Source organism: Balaenoptera ricei, chromosome 14 (assembly GCF_028023285.1).
Source record: "Balaenoptera ricei isolate mBalRic1 chromosome 14, mBalRic1.hap2, whole genome shotgun sequence".
Taxonomy (NCBI): domain Eukaryota; kingdom Metazoa; phylum Chordata; class Mammalia; order Artiodactyla; family Balaenopteridae; genus Balaenoptera; species Balaenoptera ricei.
In genome coordinates this window covers 81,232,259-81,250,299 of record NC_082652.1, presented here as the reverse complement: position 1 = coordinate 81,250,299, position 18,041 = coordinate 81,232,259, and the positions used below count along the sequence as shown (strand labels likewise).

Genomic DNA, 18,041 nt, shown 5'->3' with positions numbered 1-18,041 from the left:
GCAAGTTCCCCCCATGCAGCCATATCCAGTGCAGAATCCCAAGGGGTCTGAGGAGTATATAGATAGAATTCAATACATTTGAATCTAGAGGTCATCATAAAAGTATATTTGTGAAGGTAGGAGGCGAGAATGTGTTTTATTTAACAGTTTGTTAGCTTAATTATAAATTAAATATTTAGATATGTGGGCTGGGGCCTCCATTTATACTCTTGCCCTAGACCTATACATTTTAAGGGCTGATTATGATTTATAAGTGTCCTAAGTTTCTCTCGCTCCCTCTCCACCTCCCTCGTAGCCTGCCCTGCACAGCCCATCCCCCAAATTCTTCCCAGAAAAGAACACGATGTTCAGAAGACTTGTTTAGCAAACAAAGCACGGATTGTTTCTGAGAACTCAAGTTCTTGATCAGAACACAGTAAAACTCATCTGTTTTGGAAACTCTAACCCTTAGCCTTCTTAGAGGTCCACTTTTTCTTTATTTATGTAGAAAGCAGTCAGATCATAGGCATCTGCCAATTCAAAAACCCCTTCTTAGAAAAATAAAAGTCCACCTAGAATCCACTTCCCTCTGGTCTTCAAATGGGTGAAACAGATACCTGAAGGCAATGTTTAAGTTAAGAGAGAGATAAGAGATCAAAGTGGGGAGTGGGTGACCTTTCCTCCCTTTACCTTCATTTTAAAAGAATGCAGAGGAGAGAGCAAGGTGACAGCACACTGTTACGGAAGAAAAGACCAGAAATCTCTATGTCTCCTACAAAATTAAAGACTTTTACCTCTGTCATTCTTACAGGTGAGACAGATAAGTTATCAAATGTGCACAGGCCCAGATTCTAAAATAAAACTTGGCTGGCTTTGGAAAAATTGCATATTTGGTGAAATATTTTAAATAATTTTATTTTTGAAACTAATATTACAGTTCTTAAACCTTAAAATTAAATCCTTGAAATGAAGTTACATTATATTCACTCAGGCTGCAGATATCCCCTCATAGCTATTCAATATAGGAAGTAGAGGATGATCAGAGCATCATAAAATTTAAGACTAATAAAAATTATTTTAATGACGATTGTAATAATTACAGTTATGAGTTTATCAATAACAAGAAAGGATTCTTTTTGATACTGTAGAAACTAAAAGGACAAGAAACTGTGTGGTTTGTTTTTTAAAAACATCTGTTATACGTACACACACACACACACACACACACACACACACACACACAGTGCCAAGGCTAAAGAAAGCTACTTAAAGTAGATATACCTTCCTTATTTCTCAGGGCTATCAAAAGTGAGAACAGACGGGGCCTTTCATTTCCCAAGCTCATAGACAAAGAAACTAGGCTCAGAGAAATAGTGTGACTCACATACAACTTGAATCTACTGCCTTTCAACATCAGTACTACTTCTCATCTCTCCCGCCCTTCTTTTATTACATCTTATTAAAGAGTTAAATGTAAATAGATATCACTTACTAACAATTCTAAGTCACAGGTCAAAGAACGGCCTCAGAGTAGTGTGTGGAAAGCACTCCTTTTTCACACTCATTTCCCTCTATAGAGGGTGGCATTATCGGCCCTGAAGGATAATGAATATTTTGAACACTATGTACATTTATCTTCAAACAAATTCAGGCACAGCCCATGCTCCCAAACTACCCAACAACCTGAAAAGACTGACTTCACTTTCCAGAGCAAGCAAAATGCTTTAAGGAAAGAGATATTAACTCATGTTCATTTGTTTTATATAGAGCTTGGAGTAGGGAAAAGAAATCAAGTTAACATTCATCCAGTCTAACAGAGTAATCTTAGTTCTCAAAATGAAGTTACACGGCACAGTATCACATTTAGCAAATGGCTTCTCTTTATTTTCTAAGGAGCACCTGCTCCCAATGATTTTATTTTGCAGTATTTATGGATGCCCAATGCCATCTACATAAGATATCACAGTTGAGAAAAACAAACACACAAATGCTGTCAATTTGCATATACCGCCCTGTCCTGGGCTTGTTTTATTATGATCACTGATGTGCTTAATCTTTTCTCCTTTCTCAGCATTTATCCATTCAATCTATCCACACTCAAAAATTTATGTACAAGTTTCTTTCTGCATCTGAGTTAAAGGTAAGGGCTACACAGCCTGTATATATTTAGGAAATAAAACCAAGTAAATAGCATGATAACTATTTGGAGACATAATACTAATTAGCTTTAGATCCATCTAAATCTTTAGTAATTTTCCTTCCAGGAACTAAGGGTACAGTACTAGGAAAACTTGACTGTAAAATAAAATGACAGTATGGTAGAAGTAGTTCTATTTTTAAACATACTCTAAATGTGTTTAAAATGAGTGTCATACACTACACTCATGAAGCGGAAACCACATTTGTCTTACTCAACGAGTCAAAGAAAAATCAATATTACTTTCTGGAGTTATTATTCCCCACAAGTGGGTCAATTAAAAAAAGACTCCCTGGGTGACCGGATTTCCGTATCATAGTAACAGTCCAAGTTTAACTTGTTTTTTTCCCACGGGGGGACAGGCTAATACACGTTGGAAATTATTAGGCTTCGGTACTAAGTAATGAAGGCCCTGCTTGAGGACTGGAGCTGTAAGCCTAGCTCCAGGCTTAGCCCTCTGCCTTCCATTAATTATTAATTATGAAAAGCAGGTTCCCTCATGGTCTGGAGAGCTGCACCTTAGTGGAGAGGTGCCAACTCTCAGTGCTCTGTAATACAAACTGTATTTGTTTCTAAGAGAAAAATTGCTTTTATTTGGTGACCAAATTAATACATGCTCTTTTTAACAAGTCAAACTCTAGAAGCATGTAAACAAAATGTTAACAGTCTCCTACTTCCTTCCAAATCTCATCCTCCTGAGATAACCAGCGTCTAGAGTCTGGTATATATCCTCCCAAAGCTTTTCTTCCTTGTAAAACATATACATGCGTAAGTGGGTGATAACCTCCCTCCCTCTTTTTTGAGTGGGATTGTACCACATGCTTCTCTTCTACAACTTGTTTTCTCATCTAATACAAACAAATCATCTTTCTGCGTCAGTACGTTAAAATCTAACTCACTCTTTTGACAGCTGCATAATACACAGAGTACAAATGCACCACCATTTATTCCACCCCTCTGCTGATCGACACGGAGTGCTTCCAGTCTTTTGCTGATAGAAATAATTCAGCCTATTTGTGCATCAATGATTTTATTTTGCAGTATTTATGGGTGCCCAATGCCATCCACATTTTTGAAACCCAACAAGCTCTAAAAATTCAGAAATTTTTTTTTGATTCATGTGGTGCCAAAAATGATCTAAACTGATGTGAATATTCATCTGTTCCCTTTAGAAATATAAACGTGTTTGCTTATGGAGTGCTGTCCCAAACCTTGAGGGATGTGTTATACAATATACAGTATAGCCATCGTATTATCTTTAATAACCTGAAAATCTCTGAAATCTGAAACACAAATGGCCTCAAGAGTTTTGGATGAGGGATTGTGAACCTGTATTTCTAAAAGTATAACTGTGGGTCTAAGAGTTTGTACAATTAAAAATTTTTTTAACCTTTCTTATATTTTATACAACGTTTAAAGGTTACTTTCCATTTACAGTTATTACAGAAGATTGGCTATATTCCGTGTGTTGTACAATACATCCTTGACCCTATCTTACACCCAATAGTTTGTATCTCCCACCCCCATATATATTTTTTAATCCATATGGCAAAATTACCAAAAAGTTGTAGAAATTCATACTCCCAATCGGCCACGCAGGAGAGGGTTTCTTTCCACGCTACCTTTACAAAACCATTTAATGTTAGCATCCTTTGCATTATTGCTAATCTGATGGGTAAAAAGTTGTATCAGGTCATTTCAATTGCTATTTCTCAATGAAGTTTATCTTGTTGTGAAGTTCATCTTCTTTGAAATACACAGTCATGTTCTTTGCCCATTTTTCTCCTGGGTTGTTCACCTTCTACTTATCAATTTGTAGGAGCTCCCTGAAAACTATGTGCCTCTTGGTGTCGTATGATGCATGTGTGTCACAGGACACCCCAGCCTATGGTTTCATTTTTCCCGCTTTGCTAATGCTGACTTTAGCCACACACTAATTTTAATTTTTATTTGCTCAAATGTGGCCATTTTTTCCTGTATGGAGTCTATGTTTTTCACCTTGCTTGAGAAGGTCCTCTTACCCTAACCCAAAGTGGCACAAATGTTCTCCTATATTTCCTTCTAATATTTATATATTTTATTTTGCACATTTAGACCTTTACTTCACCTGACATTTATTTTATGTTAGGTGGAGGTCTAACAATTTTTTTTCTGGTAGCTAATTATGCCAGTATCATTTATTAAATAAACCATCCATTTCAATTTCCATTCAATTTAAATAAATTTCATAGGATAGGGGAAGAGAGAACAAAAAGAGAAGCTTAGTGCGATTCCAGTAAAACAGACAAAGAAAAAGGCTTGGGTAAAAACAAGCTGCATTTACTTTTTCCTTCTCTTTTCCTTTCTTCCAAGAGAATTTATAAAATCAAATGCCTGTATTTTTGTCCTTCCTAAGAGCCCACTTTGTGGTTTTGAGTCAGCAAAATGCTTTAATAAAATTATTAGTTTGTTAGAGTAGCTTTTCTCTTTTATCTTTAGAAGGACAAATCTTGGGAAGGGTATTAAAGTACATTTTAAAAATGTGTACTGAATGCACTTTCTCTCAAGAAACATTAGTTAAGTCAATGAATGAAAGACATCAGTCAGCAACTTCCTGATTCATCTTCCATGCACTCCTCAAACTCCAATTCCTTTAGTATGGAACTTTACTGGCTTATGAACTTAGTCCTACACCATGTTTTAATATTTTTGCCCCAATCCAGGAATGATATAGGGCAACCTGAACATGCTCTAACTGTTATGTAAGAAAGCCAAATAATCTGTAAAACAGTTAAGAGGCTCTCTCTCCTGGATTCAGGAGAAAAGAAAGGATACCTTTTACCCCATGTTCTTCTTGGACTTGTCTGCAGCTGTGGTGGCATGAGACACATCTGAATCTTTGGGCCTGCTTCAGAATTGCTGCGAACATCTACCCTTCAGAAAGCATGACTCATCTCCTTTTAGCTCTCACACTGCTCTCCCCAAACTGTACTGCGCTGAAATTGAACTCTCATCGGTGGCTTCTCCATTTCTTGGTGCGGCACTTTTTTCCTGTTGTCCCTTTACCACTTCTGAAATGAATCCACATGAACTTACGTATGCCATTCTGTTCCAAGGCTCAAGTAGCCCACTGGCCTTGTTCCCAGCTAGCACCTTCCAGGGTCTTCTGGGAGGTTCAGCGCACCCAAATGCTAATGAAGCACACAGCCAGCTTCTCAATACTTGAGCAAAATAAACAGAAACCACCCATCTTCGTCCTAAGCACCACTAATGACTGTCAGTATAACCAAAACAAGCATATCACCTTCTCATAGGACTAGAAAACAAAAATAAACACATGCATATTTTACTTGGATAAAACTAAAAATTTACAGCCACAAAAGAATTTGAGCAGCATTTTCCTAAGAACTGCGGCAAATGTGAAAAAGCAGAAAAAGTATACCAAAGCTACAATTCATAAACATAATTTTTCCTAAATAATAATCAAGGAAATAGAGAACACTCAGTGCTGGCAATAATTACAATGGACATGTTGCTGGAAGGGCAAATTAAAGCATGCCCTAAAGAGAGAAATGTTTACTTTAATCCTCCCTTTTAAAATAGTTCCAACAAGAGGCACTTATGGGTTACTTACTTTGTGCCAGATCCTAGACACAGTTAACCCTATGGATACAACAGCCAACAAGACAGAGCTCCTGCCCACAGCAAGGGAGGGGTGGGGGGGACATGCAGGGGCAGGCTCCCGTGAATCAAGTAATTCCATTATACAGAAAACCACTCCAAATCACAAGACGGTAACCATGCAGAAAGAGGAGTCACTAGATCTACAGGAACTGTGCACTAACTAAATTCGTGAAAACAGTAAGTCCTCAGTGGCATAAATCTGTCATTTTCTGATTCTTCTATAAATCGGCAACATAACAATCAAAAAAACAAAGAAGAAATATGTTATGTTACAGTTAAACATCTCTTATGAAATAGTTTCTCATTTTATCCATGACTACATTTTTTCATTTTCTCACCAACGGATCTGCCCATAGTCAGCCAATTTAATTGAGATACTATTCAAGAGATGTTTAATATTAACCTCCACACTAGTAGGACAAATAACAAAATATAAAAAGAACATTTCTGTAACAGGCAGAAAACGATCGCTATTTCCACTTCTCAAAGCAGAGAAGACCCACACAGTATACTTAGATAAAATCCCAGTTGAGTCATACAAGGATATGTAAAAATGAAAACCAGGTAATGTCTCTATCAAGGATATTAGATTACCAAAGGAGAAGGTGAACATAAGCTAAAGCCGGAAAGAATAATCACGTCACGAAAACATGCTCAGACATGGAAAGCTTAAGCTCACATCACAAACAGACCAGGCATATCTGATAGTTAAATAGAAAAAATCAAAAATCCAATACCCAAAGTTTACTAGGTATAATAAAAGTCCGATCCTAGGACTGAACCATTCATTCACTAAACATTTTCTGAGTTCTTATTAGGCATAAAGGGTGTGAAGCATACACATGTGAATCAGGCATGGTTTTCACCCTCCAGGAACTTGAAACAGTTTGGGAGCAAAGCTGCTATAATAAAAAGCAGAAGATGAAACATACTGGAAAAAAAATACCATAAATGCTTGCAGAAGAGAAAACTCACTTTTACCTAAGGGACATGAACAAGAGTTCAACAGGCAGATGGGGAACTGAAAAGACAGCATTCAAAAAGAATAGGCTGGTGTGACTGTTTCTCAAACTTCAGTAAGCATTGTTAGAATGCAGATTCCTGGGCCCCATCACCAGAGGTTCTGATTCAGCAGGTCTGGGATGAACACCAGGTATCTCTGTTTCTAGTAAATACCCCAGGTGATTCTGATGTAGGCATTTCATAAATCACGTTTTGAGAAACACTAATTTGGGGGGCAACAACTCCACGGTGTTCTTGGAAAACGTTAAGCAAACTATATTGTTAAGCAGAAAGAACTCCTGTGGTTGTAAAGGATGCTTAGAGTATTCACAGAGCACCTCGAATTCCAGATGAAGACACTGCTATTTACCTATGGAAATTTTTGAACAGGGGAGTCTAGAACACATGGATTTGTGTATTACATAAAGCAAGTAACAGCTCCCTTTCCCTTCTTGTGCTTCCCCTACACACACACACACACACACACACACACACACACGATCTCTCTATGTGGGGTGAAAGTGAGCCTTCTGACAGAAATCTTTAAATTGGAGGAAAGTACAACTATTTGGAAAGTCAGACTTTCCCTAAGGTTTCTTGTTAATTATGAGTCCCAAAGACACCACCGGGGAGGGATGGGTGTGCCCTACTTTCGAGAGGCCTCTGTCAAATACCTTGCCAGCTCTAGCATCACCATCCTAACCCAGCCATGGGAAATGACAACAGGAATCTGACTCTTCCATCCAAAGCTCTATTACTACAGAGCGCATGGTGAGTGACATCAAAATTACAGGCACTCTTAGGACAAACAGAAACCCTCATGGGTCTTTAATTTTCAAAAGTTACACATGTGTGTTGTGAGAAGGAGCTCCAGTGTTAGCTGTACTGTTAGCTGTGTCTGTCTGACATGAGGCAGAGGAGAGAGGGAGAAAGAGGAACATTACTGGTTTCCATCAGCATTCTCACACTAGCAACCAAAACATTATTTCAGAAGTTATCAGTAATGATGTTAATCATGTTCCCAAGTCCCAAGTTACTATGCTATTTAACCATCAACAACCACAAAATAATCATCTGTTGGCCTGCTCACTGCATGCTTATCCTTTTCCCCTAAGAGCTAGGCAAAGTGAAAAGTTGGTTACCACTCAGAATAGCAAATTTCTGCAAATACTATGTTTAACATTAAACTCTTACAGTTAAAACTTAGAGAGTACAGCCAGGAGCTCAACTAAAACAAACAGAAGAACAGAATTGGCCAGAATACAATAGCCTCACTGGATTCAAGCCAAGGCTTCTGAAGATCTCTCCCCACTTTTTATTTAAGTGGGGAAAAAAAAGTTAAAGAACATCTTAAAGGATCCCAAGAAGGCAACAGGGCAAACTGAATTTAATACAGTCTGGTTGATAAATAAATCTTTTGTTTCTTCTGAGCTCTCTCTTCTAAATGCGCTGTATGAGGGCAGAAGAAAATAGGCTATTATTGCCAGAAATGAGGCCGAGAGCCGTCGCCAAGGAGAGCACCAAAGGCTACACAATCTCAGTGTCCCAAGCACCAAGCAAACGCTTTCCTTTGATCAAATGCTCAGGGAAAGAAAATGGGAATTGTGTGAGATGGAAAGCTTCCCAAGAGGATCAAAACTCCATCTGAAAAGCAAAGCTGTATAAGAAAGGAACTTCAGTGTTGGGAAAAGTTAAGTGGAAGAAGGGCATTCCATACAGTCTCTGAAATTCCTTAGACATTTGGCAAGCCTCACCAAACCCAGTAGTGAAAATTCCTTCCCAAGCCCTGAGCAGCGACTGTGCTAAGTGTTTTGTCTTTAATGCATCGGCTATGCCCTTCCTTCGGCAGTGAGTGGCTCTTGTTTGCTTGTAATATTTTTTATATGACAGAGCATCTTTAAAGAAGCTGAAACTGTTCTAAGTACTGCAGTCTATGCCTGGCAAACAAGCTGAAAAAATATTTTAGCATGCCACTCCTGATCCCACTATGTTAATGAATCATCACTGTTTCCATTAAAAGTGAGTCACTGATAAAATTACTGATAAAAACAAAAATTAAAATCTCTCTTTTTATAAAAACCTGGAAGTGCGAACTTTTGGTAAGGATAAGTAATTAAAACGAATAACTCTGTAGCTCTGGAATGCCAAGATCCCCAAAAGAACAGAGTAGGAAATAAGGTCATTTGTTTTCCATTTCACGGAGACTAAAAATGTAGAAAATTGAGCTTTCTAAGAAGAAAGGTACTTGATAAATGCCAGGCATAATTACGAGTTTCTCAATGCTCATTTCTTCAATAACTTTCATTCTTTTACACCCACATACTTGCACACCCAACTCAACTTCATTCCTTCACTCCCATTTGAAGAATTCTCATCCCTCCCATCTCTCTTAGTCTTTTCAGCTGAAAGAAATTTCACACCTAATCAGATAACCTTCCAAGTACCGTGGGTGGACAAAGCTACCAGAAACATACACATACAAATTATTACGATCAAACTTGGCTTCTGAGTTTGCTCTTGACATTGCTCTTTGTAAACATTGCACTGGATATCTCCATACAAGAACTCTGTGAGCGATCATCCCTTACAAACTTTAGATCTGTCAATACGATATTACGACACATGAAATTTTAATAAATGATAGATTTAGCTCTTTCAAATGTAAAAGTACATTTGAAATGTTTGAACACCAATATAATTTAGTACAAATAAGTTCAAACTGCTTTGATACCATATTAAAAACAATAAAATTAAGACATGGGAAGGAAAATTATATTCCTTGAATTTAAGCCAGCAAAAGGTTGTCCTCTTCATTGACTTTACAAAGAAACTTACTATATTTTACTAAAACAATTCTCCATTGCAAATAATAACAATTTAGTACTAATACCATCTGGGTCATCTAAATGGAATACAGTTAATATAAGTGAAATACTACGTATTAATAAAATAGAGGTAAATAATGCATCGTAATTATTAGTAACATACAAAAATCTGGAAAGAAACCACTAAAACTACCAAAAATTACTCTGATTTTGCCTTGCCTCTATTTTTGAAAACTAACTGAAGAGTTCCAATGCCAATAAAGGAAAAACAAACACTGGTAGTTCCAAGAACAATGTTTTCCCTCTGAAACTGCTGGCCTGTGTGTGTACATCAGCATGCCATCTTTCCAGAATTAGAATGCTGCTGCAAATACCATTTTAAATGTTCTATGGAAATTTCTCATTTGTTTAAGGTGAGAATTTACAATAGAAAGAAAAATATTAGGAGGATATGTGGTTAAGAGAAAAAGTCTTAGAACTCCTATGCGTTATAAATGCTCTGTATGTAAAGTTTCTCTCTGGATATTCGCCCTGACACTGTGACCTAAAAATTCATCCCTTGAGACTTTGGTAAGAACGTAAAAATAAATTACCCTTTGGTACCTCTCTAACATACTCCCTGTGAAACATACACTAGAGATCAACACAAATTCCTTAAACATACAACTAAAAATAATAAATTAAATAAATGGCATATCTCAAAAATACCATACTAACTGTATGACCCTAAATAAGCTACATTAGTGCTTTATGAAGTATAATTGAGTTTTAAATATATATAATTTCAATTCCTAGCATCGAACATCCGTGTGTGTGTACACATATACTTACAAACTTACTAGTTTGAAAACTTGGCAATAAAATCTTTCATGAATAATGGGGATGGGAGACAAAAATCTCACATTAGTATGTGGAGAAAAAGAAATTGGTTTAAAGCCTAGTTTTTCCCGAAGGGCAAACACAACATCACCTTCACCAGCTGCTCAGCCTCCGCATCCAAGTCCCCTCAACCTACCTCCCCCACGCACAGCTCAGGACATCAGCTCAGTGCTTTGTGACCGCCTAGAGGGGTGGGACAGGGAGGGCGGGAGGGAGACCCAAGAGGGAGGGGACATGGGGATATGTGTATGCCTATAGCTGATTCACTTTGTTATACAGCAGAAACTCACACAACATGGTAAAGCAATTATACTCCAATTAAGAGGTTAAAAAAAAAAAAGCAACAGAAACCTAACAAACCTTCGTGGCAGTGCAAAACTGAAAAGTCTCCCACCTTAAACAAATCAAAGTCATGGCTTTATACTACACACTATACAGTGCAAGCTGATAATACGTAACTTGATATGCTTTGTTTTGCTTTGTAAAAAAAAATGTAAATGAAAGATGCGGGACACAAGTATATACTATATGACTTTTATATTATGAACAAAACCAGGCAAAACTCTTTGTGTTGTTAGAAGTGCACACCGTGATTATCTTTAGGGTACTAAGAGGAGGGGCACAGGGAGGGCTTCTGGGTGCTAGTAATTTTCTATTTCTCAGTATGAGCACTGGTCACATGTGTTCATTTTGTGGAAACCCATCGAACTGTACATTCATTATACATCTACAAAAAGACTTCCAAAAGATTATATAAGGAATATAAGGAATTACATGAGACCCCAGATCCTCTCCCCAGTTCCAGCAGGAGACAGTTTATTCCCTGGAAGAAACTGAATCCCAGAGTCCTGGCTCAAAGACATCAGGAATAGTAGAAAACATTGTTCTGAAAACAGGGGATCAAATAAAAATCCACACGCTAAACCCTGAGATTGCAGCTCTCTTCCCTACTCCACTCCCTGAATCTTGGCATGTGCTGCCCAGGCAGAAGACCAAAGGATTCCTCTCAAGTAAAACTGACACGTCCTAGGGAGACGATCCACAGATACTGTCTTTGGAAGTTCCCCCAAGGAAACCACAAGGCTCACCCCCGACAGCCCTGCAATGAAGCTGTACGGAGGAGAAGCGCTGTCCACAGACCACAGCACCCAACTTGCTTATCAGTGGCTCACCATGAAATAGGAACAGAGAGCAAAGGATCTCCAAACAGTGAGGTCAAGTTCCTAACATAAAAGTCAGACACCCACACAAACAGGAAAAAAAAGAAATCAAGACAGTGCAAGAAGGAAATTAATTAAGTAATTAATTTAATGTCCTCAGAAAGAGAAGGCATGCACCCATGGCGGGGGTGGGGAACAGAATGCTGTTAAAATGCACACAAATTAAACCAACGAACAAGAAAGAGCTCTTAAAAAATATCAGACAGCAGAAATTCAGAAGGTTAAGATAAAGTAGAGAAAACCTGTCAAGAAGTAGGGCGTTAAGACAAAGAGGAAAATTACAGCATTAGAGGACAAATGAGGAGGTCCTGCCTAACTAATAGGAATTCAGAGGAAGAAAAGAGAAAACCAAGGGGGGGAAGAGGTTATCAAAAAACACAGTGAGAAAGTTTTCCAGAACTGAAGGACGTAATTTTTTTCAGATCGAGTGTTCATCATAGCTGCTGAAATGAATAAAGACTGCTGAAAAAGAAAATCCTAAAACCTCTTTGGGGGTTATTAAAAAAAAAAAAAAGAAGAAGAAAGAAGGTCTACAAAGACAGGAACCAAGAGTATAACACTTTTTAATAGCAACTGTAGAAGCTAGAAAACAATAGTGCGCTGGCTTCAAAATTCTGAGGAAACATGTTTTCCTATCCAGAGACCAGCCAAATTATCAATCAAGTGTGTGAGAAATATATTTTTAGATATACAAAGTGCCTAGTAAATTTGTCTCCCATGTCCCCTTTCTCAGGAAGATCCTAGAAGATATTCCATGAAAAAGAGGGAGTAAACCAAGAAAGAATCGCTAGACACAGGAAGACATATAGAAAACACAGGAGAGACGAAAAGGGAATTACCCGGAAAATGACAAAAGGTAACCCCGGGACAACAGCTCGGTAGCAGGCCTATGGAGCAGGTACCTACGCTGGCTCCAGGAGGGAAGAAGTCTCCAAGACAAAGGTGTTGAGAAGAGGGTAGAGTTCTGCCACCTTAACACCACCAGAGAAAAAGAAAAGTACACCAGTGAAAAAGAGAGACTACTATCCAGCCAGCACAGGAAAGGAAATGTAATCGTTGCATTTAAGTGGCTTAGGAGAATCACAGTTCCATGCTCAAAATAATGTGAGCCCTCAACATCTACTTAACCAGAAACGGATATCTGTACATTGAGAGGATGGGGGAAGCAGCGGTCTGGGCAGGTGGCATGGGGCTGAGGGGCTGTGAGACAATCTAAGAGTTAAATCCTCATCTTCCATTGTAATATGCCAACTCATAATGTCCAATAACAAAAAATTCAAAAAAAGCAGTACATACATACTATTTCAGAAGATGGAAGAAGACAGCAAAAAGAGTCCTGAGAATCAAAAGTAGTTGCCTAGGGAACAGGACTTGGGTATAAGGATGGGCTGGAGTTCCTATTTCTTATGTCTTATTGCCTATTAAGATTTTTTAAAACTCTATATAGGATATTACTTTGATGGGACCAAAGTTTAAATTTTTAAAAATACAAAACAAAATAAAACCAAAAAATGCACAAAATAGTAGGCAAGAAAACTAAAGAGGATGAATTGCAGTGGGAAAATGACAGTAAGACAACCATTTCTCCAAAGCTCCTGCAATAGCCCCTGTGAGAGCTGAGAAGTGCTTCCCCTCACAGCTGGGTGGAGAGGGTATGTGCTAAGAGACAGAGGAGAAGCAGCAGAGGAAGCAGATGAGAAAGGTGGACGTGTTGAAAAGCTATTTACAGATTTAGAATCAACAGATATGAGGGACCAATCAGGAGATTCTGAAAGCACCAACAGGCAAGGCAATGCCCCAAATATCCCTCCATCTGGGTGTTTATTTATTTAGTCCATATATGCTGACCCTTTGGGACTATCATATTCCCCTATGTTATGAGAAGCATTTTGATTTCCTTTTTGTTTAGGCTTTAATTTTTGGATTATTATGAAATACACAAATAGAAAAATACAGAAAATAATAATGATCATCCAAGTATCCACTATTCAGCTTTTTCAAATATTAACATTTTGTCTGTCTCTAATTTTTTGTAAAGAAATAAACATTTTGGATATAGTTGAAATCCTCTTCAAACCATTCCCTAATCTCATCCCCAAATGCCTCCCAGAAGGTAACCATTAACCTGATTTTGGCATTTAACATCTCCCTCTACCTCATCTCGAGAATGAGAGCGCTGGTTTGGATAAATTCTAATGCCCCTTTCTGTTCTAAGACAGCAGGATTTAATAGCATGATATAAAGTTCTTGATGCTCTGTAATGAAGTGCAGAAGCCTACAATGCTGTGAAATACACAAGAATACTTCAAAATAATTTCAAGCCTCAAAAACAGATTAAATCATGATATAACCCTTTAGCAAAAAATCATTGTAACTTTATTACAGTAGTGTCAGCAAAAATAGTATTATGAGTGCATAGGGCATATAAAAACCTAAGTTCAAGAAGTTCCTGTGGTTCCCTTTCACTGTAACCATCAGCTCCAGGGAACAATAAGGAAGTGCTCGAGCACAATATCCTTCTGGAGTTCTTACTGCCTATGGAGCTAATTCAGTGCAGCATCAAACTGTCCCCATTGTCACAGTATTCTTCTCTGCCAGGCAATCATGGCAAAAATATTCTTTTTAAAAATGCATAATGCCAAACAAGACAAGGATGTCCACTCTCGCCACTGTTATTCAACATAGTTTTGGAAGTCCTAGCCATGGCAATCAGAGAAGAAAAAGAAATAAAAGGAATACAAATTGGAGAGAAGAAGTAAAACTGTCACTGTTTGCAGACGACATGATACTATACATAGAGAATCCTAAAGATGCTACTAGAAAACTACTACAGCTCATCAATGAATTTGGTAAAGTTGCAGGATACAAAATTAATGCACAGAAATCTCTTGCATTCCTATACACTAATGATGAAAAATCTGAAAGAGAAATTAAGGAAACACTCCCATTTACCACTGCAACAAAAAGAATAAAATACCTAGGAATAAACCTACCTAGGGAGACAAAAGACCTGTATGCAGAAAACTATAAGACACTGATGAAAGAAATTAAAGATGATACCAACAGATGGAGAGATATACCATGTTCTTGGACTGGAAGAATCAACATTGTGAAAATGACTATACTGCCCAAAGCAATCTACAGATTCCGTGCAATCTCTATCAAATTACCAATGGCATTTTCCACAGAACTAGAACAAAAAAATCTTAAAATTTGTATGGGGACACAAAAGACCCCGAATAGCTAAAGCAGTCTTGAGGGAAAAAAACGGAGCTGGAGGGATCAGACTCCCTGACTTCAGACTATACTACAAAGCTACAGTAATCAAGACAATATGGTACTGGCACAAAAACAGAAACATAGATCAATGGAACAGGATAGAAAGCCCAGAGATAAACCCACGCACCTATGGTCAACTAATCTATGACAAAGGAGGCAAGGATATACAATGGAGAAAAGACAGTCTCTTCAATAAGTGGTGCTGGGAAAACTGGACAGCTACATGTAAAAGAAGGAAATTAGAACACTCCCTAATACCATGCACAAAAATAAACTCAAAATGGATTAGAGACCTAAATGTAAGACTGGACACTATAAAACTCTTAGAGGAAAACATAGGAAGAACACTCTTTGACATAAATCACAGCAAGATCTTTTTTGATCCACCTCCTAGAGTAATGGAAATAAAAACAAAATAAACAAATGGGACCTAATGAAACTTAAAAGCTTTTGCAAAGCAAAGGAAACTACAAGCAAGATGAAAAGACAACCCTCAGAATTGGAGAAAATATATGCAAACGAATCAATGGACAAAGGATTAATCTCCAAAATATATAAACAGCTCATGCAGCTCAATATCACAAAAACAAACAACCCAATCCAAAAATGGGCAGAAGACCTAAATAGACATTTCTCCAAAGAAGACATACAGATGGCCAAGAAGCACATGAAAAGCTGCTCAACATCACCAATTACTGGAGAAATGCAAATAAAAAGTACAGTGAGGTATCACCTCACACCAGTTAGAATGGGCATCATCAGAAAACCTACAAACAAAAAATGCTGGAGAGGGTATGGAGAAAAGGGAACCCTGTTGCACTGTTGGTGGGAATGTAAATTGATACAGCCACTATGGAGAACAGTATGGAGGTTCCTTAAAAAACTAAAAATAGAATTAGTGTATGATCCAGCAACCCCACTACTGGGCATATACCCAGAGAAAACCATAATTCAAAAAGACACATGCACCCCAATGTTCATTGCAGCACTATTTACAATAGCCAGGTCATGGAAGCAACCTAAATGCCCATCAACAGACGAATGGATAAAGAAGATGTGGCACATATATACAATGGAGTATTACTCAGCCATAAAAAGGAACAAAACTGGGTCATTTGTAGAGATGTGGATGGATCTAGAGACTGTCCTAAAGAGTGAAGTAAGTCAGAAAGAGAAAAACAAGTACCGTATATTAACGCATATATGTGGAACCTAGAAAAATGGTACAGATGAACCAGTCTGCAGGGCAGAAATAGAGACAGATGTAGAGAACAAACGTATGGACACCAAGGGGGGAAAGCTGCGGGGGGGTGGGGGGGTGGTGTGATGAATTGGGAGATTGGGATTGACATGTATACACTGATGCGTACAAAATGGATGACTAATAAGAACCTGCTGTATAAAAAAATAAATAAAATAAAATTCAAAAATTCAAAAAAAATTGCATAATGCCAATTTTACTTAAAAATGTCTTTGATGATGCAAGAAAGTTATCTGTATTACATCTCAACCGCTGAATCCATATCTTTTTTATTTTCTGGGTGATAAAATGGGAAGTACACATAAAGCACTTCTGCTGTATATAAAGTATGATGGTTATCCCAAGGAAAACCCTTGTACGATTATTTGAGTTGTGAGCCAAACTAGTCACAATGTTCATGGAATACCACTTTTACTTGAAAGAACAACTGACAAACTCAGTATTCAGACCTGGGTATTTGGCAGGCGTTTTCTCTACAATGAAGTAAGAAGGTCACTTCAGGAAAAACAACTGACAGTATTTGTTGCCAAGGGTAGCCTTCAAGCTTTCAACTGAAATTTAAAATTTTGGAAAACTTGTTTCCACACTGAGCCTGACAACTTCCCAATACTTAAAGATTTTTCTGCTGGGATCAGTGGTGATATTAACAACTGTCATTTTTTGAAACTGCATAATGAAATACATTAACATCTGGAATCTCATTATTATCCAACAAACCAGTATTTTCCAAATGACCAATACTTAATGCAACAAAAGGATGTATGGGCAAAGATCCATTCAAAGTACGAGAAAGATCAATGGGTCCTAATGTAAAAGAATTTTAAAAGTCTACTGATAGGATTTTACATTCCACACTGAAACCAACATTTAAGAAATTACCACTTGTCAAGTTTTGGTATAGTATCAAAGAAGAATATTCACAATCATCTGAAAAGAAAATTAAAATACTCTTCCTTTATTCTACATGTCTGCACAAACTTTATATAAATACTTATTGTATTATTCTTTCTGGATGTTAAAAAACCATAAACACATAATCATAATGGTTAATTTCCATAGTTTAATCTCTGATCATTATCAATCATTTAAGAACAAATGAATTATCCATTATTTATTTAAAAGTTGTATCATTCTGTAGTTATAGTCTCACATATTTGCAACAAATATATATCAGAGGTTTCATTTACCACAGAATCAAGACTGATCATTGCTCCAAAAAAGAAAATGAAATGAACATGGTAAATTCTTAAATCTGTTTCAGATAAATGCAAATAAAGTCCCTTCCCTCTAACTAGAGGAGCAGACCCTTTTCATTTAACATGTGACTCTTGAAACCTATACAGTAATCACCCAGATGATGTGGTATTAATGGATTTAAACTTTCGTTCTTAAATTTCTAAGGAAATATCTTTTCATGGAAAAAACTGACCTTTTGTAAATTTTGAAAGAAGTAATTAATCTGACCAAACCCCTATAGCTCAGAAGTAACACAGCAAATATCAACTTTTCACAGACCTATCTGTAGACAGGTTAAGAAATACAAGTGATTTAAAGAGAAGTGTTCTTCTTATACAAATCTATCCAGTTAATGACTATCATAAATCATTCATTTCAAAGGCAGAGACCTTGAAAAAAATTTCAGAATGAGAACTGAAAATGTCTTCACTACTAAAGTCCTATTACCCTGCCCTCTGAAAGAGAAAGGTTACTAACTGTAGCTTTTTAGTCAGAATATT

At 37.3% G+C, this 18,041-nt stretch overlaps 1 protein-coding gene across 1 annotated transcript in view; it reads right to left on the bottom strand.

Annotated features, from left to right (window-relative positions):
* PHLPP1 (PH domain and leucine rich repeat protein phosphatase 1) overlaps nt 1-18,041 on the bottom strand; it is a 213,454-nt gene that overhangs the window by 62,273 nt on the left and 133,140 nt on the right. The window lies entirely within an intron of this gene.